Here is an 8,690-nt window from a genome sequence, read left to right on the forward strand (position 1 = left end):
TCCTTTGGCCGCCATTCCTTCCAGTTCTCTGCTGCCAATGACTGGAACGAACTGCAAAAATCTCTGAAGCTGGAGACTCTTATCTCCCTCACTAACTTTAAGCATCAGTTGTCAGAGCAGCTTACTGATCACTGCACCTGTACACAGCCCATCTGTAATTAGCCCACCCAACTACCTCATCCCCATATTGTTATTTATTTTGCTAATTTGCACCCTAGTATCTCTATTTGCACATCATCTTTTGCACATCTATCATTCCAGTATTATACGAAATTGTAATTATTTTGCACTATGGCCTATTTATTGCCTTACCTCCATAACTTACTACATTCGCACACACTGTATATATATTTTCTGTTGTATTTTTGACTTTATGTTTTGTTTTACCCCATATGTAACTCTGTGTTGTTGTTTTTATCGCACTGCTTTGCTTTATCTTGGCCAGGTCGCAGTTGTAAATGAGAACTTGTTCTCAACTGGCTTGCCTGGTTAAATAAAGGTTAAAAAAAAAACAAAAAAAACAATTGAGACTTATCCAGAAAGACTCACAGCTGTAATCACTGCCAAATGTGCTTCTACAAAGTATTGACTCAGGGGTGTGAATACTTATTTCAATTAGATATTTCTGTATTTCATTCTCAACAAATTTGCAAAAAAATCTGATTTTTTTTTCTCACTTTGTCATTATGGGCCATTGTGTGTTGATGGGTGAGAAGAAAAATAAATTGTATCAATTTTGAATTCAGGCTGTAACACAACAAAAATGTGGAATAAGTCAAGGGGTATGAATACTTTCTGAAGGCACTGTATACAAAAACGTAATGTGTTCTCACTGTACTTCATCTATTCACAACCAAATGACCTGGATTGCAGTTGAGATTACATTAAAAGTACAATAGTGGAATTACCAATGCTGTTTGAGATTCTTCACAGATTATTACAGCAATTGTGAAGATCTCCACAGACCTGCGAACTTTGTATGCTATCTTGAACATGCACCGCTTTCTATGATTACATAAGACATTTATTAATTACAGTAACCTCAATGTGCCCATGGATGTGTTACTCATTTTAAGGTTGACTAAATACTGTTTACAGTAAAATGGCCGTAACTTTGGACTGTTTACTGTATTACAAAAGTAATATTGAATTGTGTTTGGTTGTCAACGCAACCAAATATCAACATTTGAAAGAGATGTGTATTTTGTACCTCTGGCTTACTCTAGCTTTAATTACAGTTTGTTTACAAATAATAATACTAATTTATATGTTGGATGTATGTTGGATTCACGTCTCCATCTCAACCCAAAAAATCTAATTAAAGATTAGGACTAAATCAAATCAAACTTTATTTAAAGTGCATTTAATGTTTTAATTTAGTTCTATTCTATTTTTGGTTGAGATGGAGACGTGAATCCAATATATCAATTATTAATTTGTAGACAAACTGGAATTAAAGCCAGACTAAGTCAGCAGCACAGATGTCACGATCGTCGTAATAAGTGGACCAAGGCGCAGCGTGATATGCGTACATCTTTTAATTAGTACTTTAACAACACGATACAACAACAAAACAACAAAACGAAACGTGAAGTCCTCGGTCATAAAACACAAACCTACACGGAACAAGATCCCACAAATGACAAGTGCACAACAGGCTGCCTAAGCATGGTTCCCAATCAGAGACAACGCAGACACAGCTGCCTCCGATTGGGAACCACCCCGCCAACACAGAAACACACGATCTAGAAAAGAACACATAGAAAACAAAACATAGACACTACACATATAAACTAACACCCTGGCTCAACATATAAGAGTCCCCAGAGCCAGGGCGTGACACAGATGGCACTATCCAAGCAGAAGATACATCTGGTGATGTATTTGCATTGGTTGCATTGATAACCAAACATAATTCAATATCCAGGTTGTCTACGAATTCATAATTTATATGTTGGATTCACGTCTCCATCTCAACCAAAAATCAAAGTTAAAGAATACGACTAAATCAAATAAAATCCAAATTTAAAAGCACTTTAAATAAAGTTTGATTTGATTTAGCCCTATTCTTTAACTTAGATTTTTGGTTGAGATGGAGACGTAAATCGATCATATTAATTATCAACTTGAAGATTACATTTGAAATCAACCTAAGCTTGAAACCCTAGGCCTTTATGTATTGTCTATTTTTGGTTTGACTTGAAACAATAGCTGTTAATGACTTTGCAAATTATGTACAGGACTAAAGGTAACACTTTACAATAAGGTTCCATTTGTAAAAGCGTTTATAAAGAGTTTGTAATTACATTATTAATGGTTATTTAAGCATTTGTAAATGCATTATAAACCATTAATAAATGGGTTCAAACAAATCGGTCAAAATAGTGCGATAGCCAGTCAGTACTTGCCAAATAGTGAGCCACTATTTACCTCCAGCTATTTGTATTTGTATTTATTATGGATCACCATCAGTTCCTGCCAAGGCAGCATCTGCTATTCCTGGGGTCCAGCAAAAATTAAGGCAGTAATATACATTATAATAACATTTTTTAACATTAAAATACATTTTCCAACAGATTTCACAATACATTAAGTATGTGTCCTCCGGCCGCTACTCTACTACAACATACAGTCAGGTGTACGTGTGTATGTAGTGTGTATGTTATGTGTGTTTGTACCTGTGTGTGTGACTCTTTACAGTCCTCGCTGTTCCAGAAGGTGAATTTGTATCTGTTTTTTAAATCTGATTCTACTGCTTGCGTGAGTTACTTGATGTGGAATAGAGTTCCATGTAGTCATGGCTCTATGTAGTACTGTGCGCCTCCCATTGTTTGTTCTGAACTTGGGGACTGTGAAGAGACCTCTGGTGGTATGTCTTGTGTGGTATATGCATGGGCGTTCGAGCTGTGTGCTAGTAGTTTAAACAGCAGCTCGGTGCAATCAACATGTCAATACTTCTTACAAAAACAAGTAATGATGAAGTCAATCTCTTCTCTACTTTGAGCCACAAGAGATTGACATGCATATTATTAATCTTAGCTCTACGTGTTGTGACGACCCTCCCACTCTGTCTGCCGTATTCTCTCTTTGTTCTTGTTTCCTTGTTAGGATGCCGGTGGGCGGAGTTGGGAGGGTCGTCAGCTACATGGGAAACACCTGGGCCGGGTGTGTCCCAGGATAAATGGACCTCTTCCACATTCATTAGAGAGACTCTCTCCAGGCAGTTACTTTGATCTTGGTTGTGATATTTTTGAGGCTTTCTTGGGTTGTTTGCTTTGGCACTTTTCAACACTTTTCCATATTACATTTATGCATGCAAAACACTCACGTACACTACTGATTACTGATTACACACGCCATTGTTATTTGATTTAGTTTACTTTAATTAATAAATATATACTTTGAGTACTCCTTGTCTCCACGTGTCTCCCTTTTGTTACGAACTTGAGCCGGTTCGTGACAGTGTACATTTAAGGGCCAGCCGTGCTGCCCTGTTCTGAGCCAGTTGTAATTTTCCCAAGTCCCTCTTTGTGGCACCTGGCCACACGATTGGACAAAACTAGGGTCTGTAGGACCTGCCTTGTTGATATTGTTGTAAGAAGGCAGAGCAGCGCTTTATTATGGACAGACCTCTCCCAATCTTAGCTACTGTTGCATCAAAATGTTTTGACCATGACTGTTTACAATCCAGGGTTACTCCAAGCAGTTAAGTCTTCTCAACTTGCTCCATTTCCACATTATTCATTATAAGATTTAGTTGAGGTTTAGTGAATGATTTGTCCCAAATACAATGCTTTTAGCTTTTGAAATATTTAGGACTAACTTATTTCTTGCCACCCATTCGGAAACTGACTGCAGCTCTTTGTTAAGTGTTGCAGTGATTTCGCTCGCTGTAGTAGCTGACGTGTATAGTGTTGAGTCATCCGCATACATAGACACACAGGCTTTACTCAGAGCCAGTGGTAGGTCATTTGTAAAGATTGAAAAAAGACAGCTGCCCTGGGGAATGCCTGATTCTACCTGGATGATGTTGGAGAGGCTACCATTAAAGAACGCCCTCTGTGTTCTGTTAGACAGATAACTCTTTATCCACAATATAGCAGGTGGAGTAAAGACATAACACATACGTTTTACCAGCAGCAGATTATGATCAATAATGTCAAAAGCTGCACTGAAGTCTAACAAAACAGCTCCCACAATCTTTTTATTATCAATTTCTCTCAGCCAATCATCTGTCATTTGTGTAAGTGCTGTGCATGTTGAATGCCCTTCCCTATAAGGGTGCTGAAAGTCTGTTGTCAGTTTGTTTACTGTGAAATAGCATTTTATCTGGTCAAACACCATTTTTTCCAGACGTTTACTAAGGGTTGGTAACAGGCTGATTGGCCGGCTATTTGAGCCAATAAAGGTTGCTTTACTATTCTTGGATAGCAGAATGACTTTTGCTTCCCTCCAGGCCTGAGGGCACACCCTTTTTTGTAAGATTGAAGAGATGGCAAATAGGAGTGGCAATATCGTCCACTATCATCCTCAGTAATTTTCCATCCAAGTTGTCAGACCCAGGTGGCTTGTCATTGTTGATAGACAACAATCATTGTTTCACCTCTTCCACACTCATTTTACGGAATTCAAAATGACAATGCTTGTCTTTCATAATTTGATCAATGATGTGTAGGTTTGGCGTTTGTTGCTGGCATGTCATGCCTAAGTTTGCTAATCTTGCCAATGAAAAAATCATGAAAGTATTTGGCAATATCAGTGGGTTTTGTGATGAATGAGCCATCTGATTCAATGAATGATGGAGCTGAGTTTGCCTTTTTGCCCCAAAATTAATTTAAGGTGTTTCAAAACTTTTTACTATAACATAAAAATGTTCAATTCCTCATCAATCCACAATGATTTAACAGTTTGTACAGTCATTTTCTTAATGGGTGCATGCTTATTAGTAACTGGAGTAAGCAATTTCATAAATGTGTGAAGTGCAGCGTCTGGTTGCTCCTCATTACACACCACAGACAGCAAATATTCTTTACGTCATCAACATTGGAATCACTACAAAACCTCTTGTAGGATCAATATTATACACAATATTAGGTCCAGCCTTTGGAACTTTGGTTTTCCTAGATATGGCTACCATATTGTGATCACTACATCCAATGGATTTGGGTACTGCAAATTTCTGCAGCACTAGTAAAGATGTGATCAGTACATGTGGATTTAATTCCTGTGCTGTTTGTAAATACCCTGGTAGGTTGACTAATAACCTGGTTGCAGGCACTAGTTACAGTTTGAAGCTTTTTCTTGAGTGGGCTTGATGAAAGCCAGTCAATATTTAGGTACTTAATGTGCTGTGAAATCTGTTTTGTATGTATTGTAATGTTTTTAAAATTGTATAAATGCCTTAATTTTGCTGGACCCCAGGAAGAGTAGCTGCTGTCTTGGCAGCAGCCAACAGGGATCCTTAATAAATACAAATACAAATATCACATACATTATCAAGCATTTCACACATATTATCCAGATACTGACTGTTAGCACTTCGTGGTCCATAGCAGCTTCCTACAAGAATGTGCTTTAGCTGAGGCAGATGAACCTGTAGCCATATTACTTCAACAGTATTTGACATGAGATCCTCTCTAAACTGTACTGGAATGAGGCTCTGAATATAGACCGCAACACCACCCCCGTTGGCATTTCTGTATTTTCTGTAGATGTTATAACTATGTATTGCTACCTCTATATCATCAAAGGTATTATCTAAGTGAGTTTCAGAGATAGTCCGTATATAAATGTAATCTGTTACTAGCTAGTTATCGATTTCATGAACCTTGTTTCTTAGGCTACATATATTAAGGTGGGCTATTTTTAGCACTTTTCTGGGATGCTTGATTGTTGTGATTGTTTTACTAAGCGGCTTATCAGAAGTAGACATGACAGTGATATTTATGTTTGAGCTGATAGTGCAGGGTGAGCTGCACATATCGAACTTCCTACAAGGGCACACCGCCTCAGTGCTAACAGTATAACTCTGGTTCATAGGCACATGATTACTGCATACAATAGCTATAAGATCAACAGAGGCATTCAGGGGACTTAGAGGGACATAAATTAGGTTCGTTACAGTATGACTTCCAACGCTCCTGGGACAATGTACATTTGTTGCAGCACTACGACAACTCAGCGACACAATGGTAGGGATCAATGTTTCATCACTGAGAAAATTTCAGGTCTGCTGAGCGCAAACTTGAGGGTTGTGAAAACTCTTTGCAACTTCCGGGGGCACGTTTACTGTGAACACTGAGGCTATACCCACTTTAAGTTAGTTTTAACAGTGATCAAGTAGGCTACTGTGGCTATTTGATCATAGTGTAGGCCTACCAGAGTGACCTACCCTCAAAAACAATGTAGAAAATGCATCCCACTGTCATGCCTACTCCCGCTCCCCTGCTCTGGCGCTCAATGTCGCCGGTCTACTAACCACCGGCCCTGGCAAGCTTCATTACGCACACCTGGACTTCATCATCACCTTGATTACCCATGGAGATAGGGGTCACACACCTCTCTGCGGTAGAGCAGCTTCGCCGAAGACAGCTGGGGCTGTGTTCCTATTGCGGCCAGGAGAGGCACCAGCTCCAGAGGTGTCCGGTGCGTCCCAACCCGAGGTCCACTAGGGCAGATGGACGGCCCCATGATCGTCCGCCTCCCCTGGACATCGATGGGACTCCTGCCTATGACGTCAGGTCCCTCCTGGACTCCTGATGTCGCGGGGGTCGGCTCCAGTACCTGGTGGACTGGGAGGGGTATGGCCCAGAGGAGCGCTGTTTGGTTCTGGCGGCCGACATCCTGGACCCCAACATCATCCGAGATTTCCATCTCCACTGACCGGCCCGCTCCTCGGGGCCGTCCTCCTGGCCGTCGTCGTCCTGCGGCTGGAGCTGCGCATCGGTGGGTGGGGGGTTGAGTTGGACCTCAGAGTGAAGGAAAAGCAGCCAACAAGTGCTCAGCATATGTGGGAACTCCTTCAAGACTGTTGGAAAAGCATTCCTCATGAAGCTGGTTGCGAGAATTCCAAGAGTGTGCAAAGCTGTCATCAAGGCAAAGGGTGGCTACTTTAAAGAATCTCAAATATAAAATATATTTTGATTTGTTTAACACTTTTTTTGGCTACTACATGATTCCATATGTGTTATTTCATAGTTTTGATGTCTTCACTATTATTCTACAATGTATAAATAGTAAAAATAAAGAAAAACCCTTGAATGAGTAGGTGTGTCCAAACTTTGACTTGTACTGTATATACTAGGTGGTGTCAGAGGAAGGCCCAAAACATTGTCGAAGACTCCAGTCACCCAAGTCATAGACTGTTCTCTCTGCTACCGCACGGCAAGCGATACCGGAGCGCCAAGTCTAGGTCCAAAAGGCTCCTTAACAGTTTCTACCCCCAAGCCATGAGACTGCCATGAGACTGCTGAACAATTAATCAAATGGCCACCCGGACTATGTGCAATGACACCCCCCGCCCCCCTTTGTTTTTACACTGCTGCTACCTGCTGTTTATTATCTATGCATAGTCACTTTACCCCTACCTACATGTACAAATTACCTTGACTAACCTGTACCCCCGCACATTGACTCGGTACCGGTACACCCGAGTGGCGCAGTGGCGCAGTGGTCTAAGGCGCCGCATCGCAGCGCTAACTGTGCCACTAGAGATCCTGGTTCGAATCCAGGCTCTGTCGCAGCCGGCCGCGACCGGGAGACCCATGAGGCGGCGCACAATTGGCCCAGCGTCGTCCAGGGTAGGGGAGGGAATGGCCGGCAGGAGATGTAGCTCAGTTGATAGAGCATGGCGTTTGCAACGCCAGGGTTGTGGGTTCGATTCCCACGGGGGGGGCCAGTATAAAAAAAATATATATATATATATATATGTATTCACTAACTGTAAGTCGCTCTGGATAAGAGCGTCTGCTAAATGACGTAAATGTAAATGTTATAGCCTCATCATTGTTATTTTATTGTGTTACTTTTTTAAAGTATTTTTTAAAACTTTATTTAGTGAATATTTTCTTAACTCTATTTTCTTAAAACTACATTGTTGGTTAAGGGCTTGTAGTAATCATTTCACAGTTAGGTCTGCACCTGTTGTATTCGGCGCATGTTGCAAATACAATTTTATTTTATTTTAATTGAATGAAGGCCTCATCTAAAGATCTCAAGCCATATTAATGGGGTGGTTCTTCGGTTTCTGAGAAATTCCCCTGACTTTGTGAGATCTGGCCATTTGTGAAACGCACTTGAAATAAAGATTACCTGGAACGTGCCCAGAATTTTGTGTTGACACTGACATCGTGTGACAGTGCGTTGTGAAGAATCAGGATGGACCTGGCTATGAGAAGTGTGCAAAGGCCAGATAGAAGAGATCGCGCGAAAGGAACGTTGTTCACAAGATAAAAATGTTGATAGAGGAGAGCGGGTAAATTCTCTATGCAATTTGTTTACTTTTGGATACAGAAGTTCTGCTGGATGATTTAGCACGCTGCTCAGCTAGCTAAGTAGCTAGCTAGATAGCTAATGTTTGCTAGGACCTCTGTCATATGTAGCTACTGTTAGCTAGGACATTTTAGCTAGCTACCTAGCTAACATTAGGTCAAACCTAAAACGTATTTTTGAATCTAGAAATTCTGCTAGAT

The sequence above is a fragment of the Coregonus clupeaformis genome, chromosome 27 (assembly GCF_020615455.1).
Source record: "Coregonus clupeaformis isolate EN_2021a chromosome 27, ASM2061545v1, whole genome shotgun sequence".
In the NCBI taxonomy this organism is placed as follows: Eukaryota; Metazoa; Chordata; class Actinopteri; order Salmoniformes; family Salmonidae; genus Coregonus; species Coregonus clupeaformis.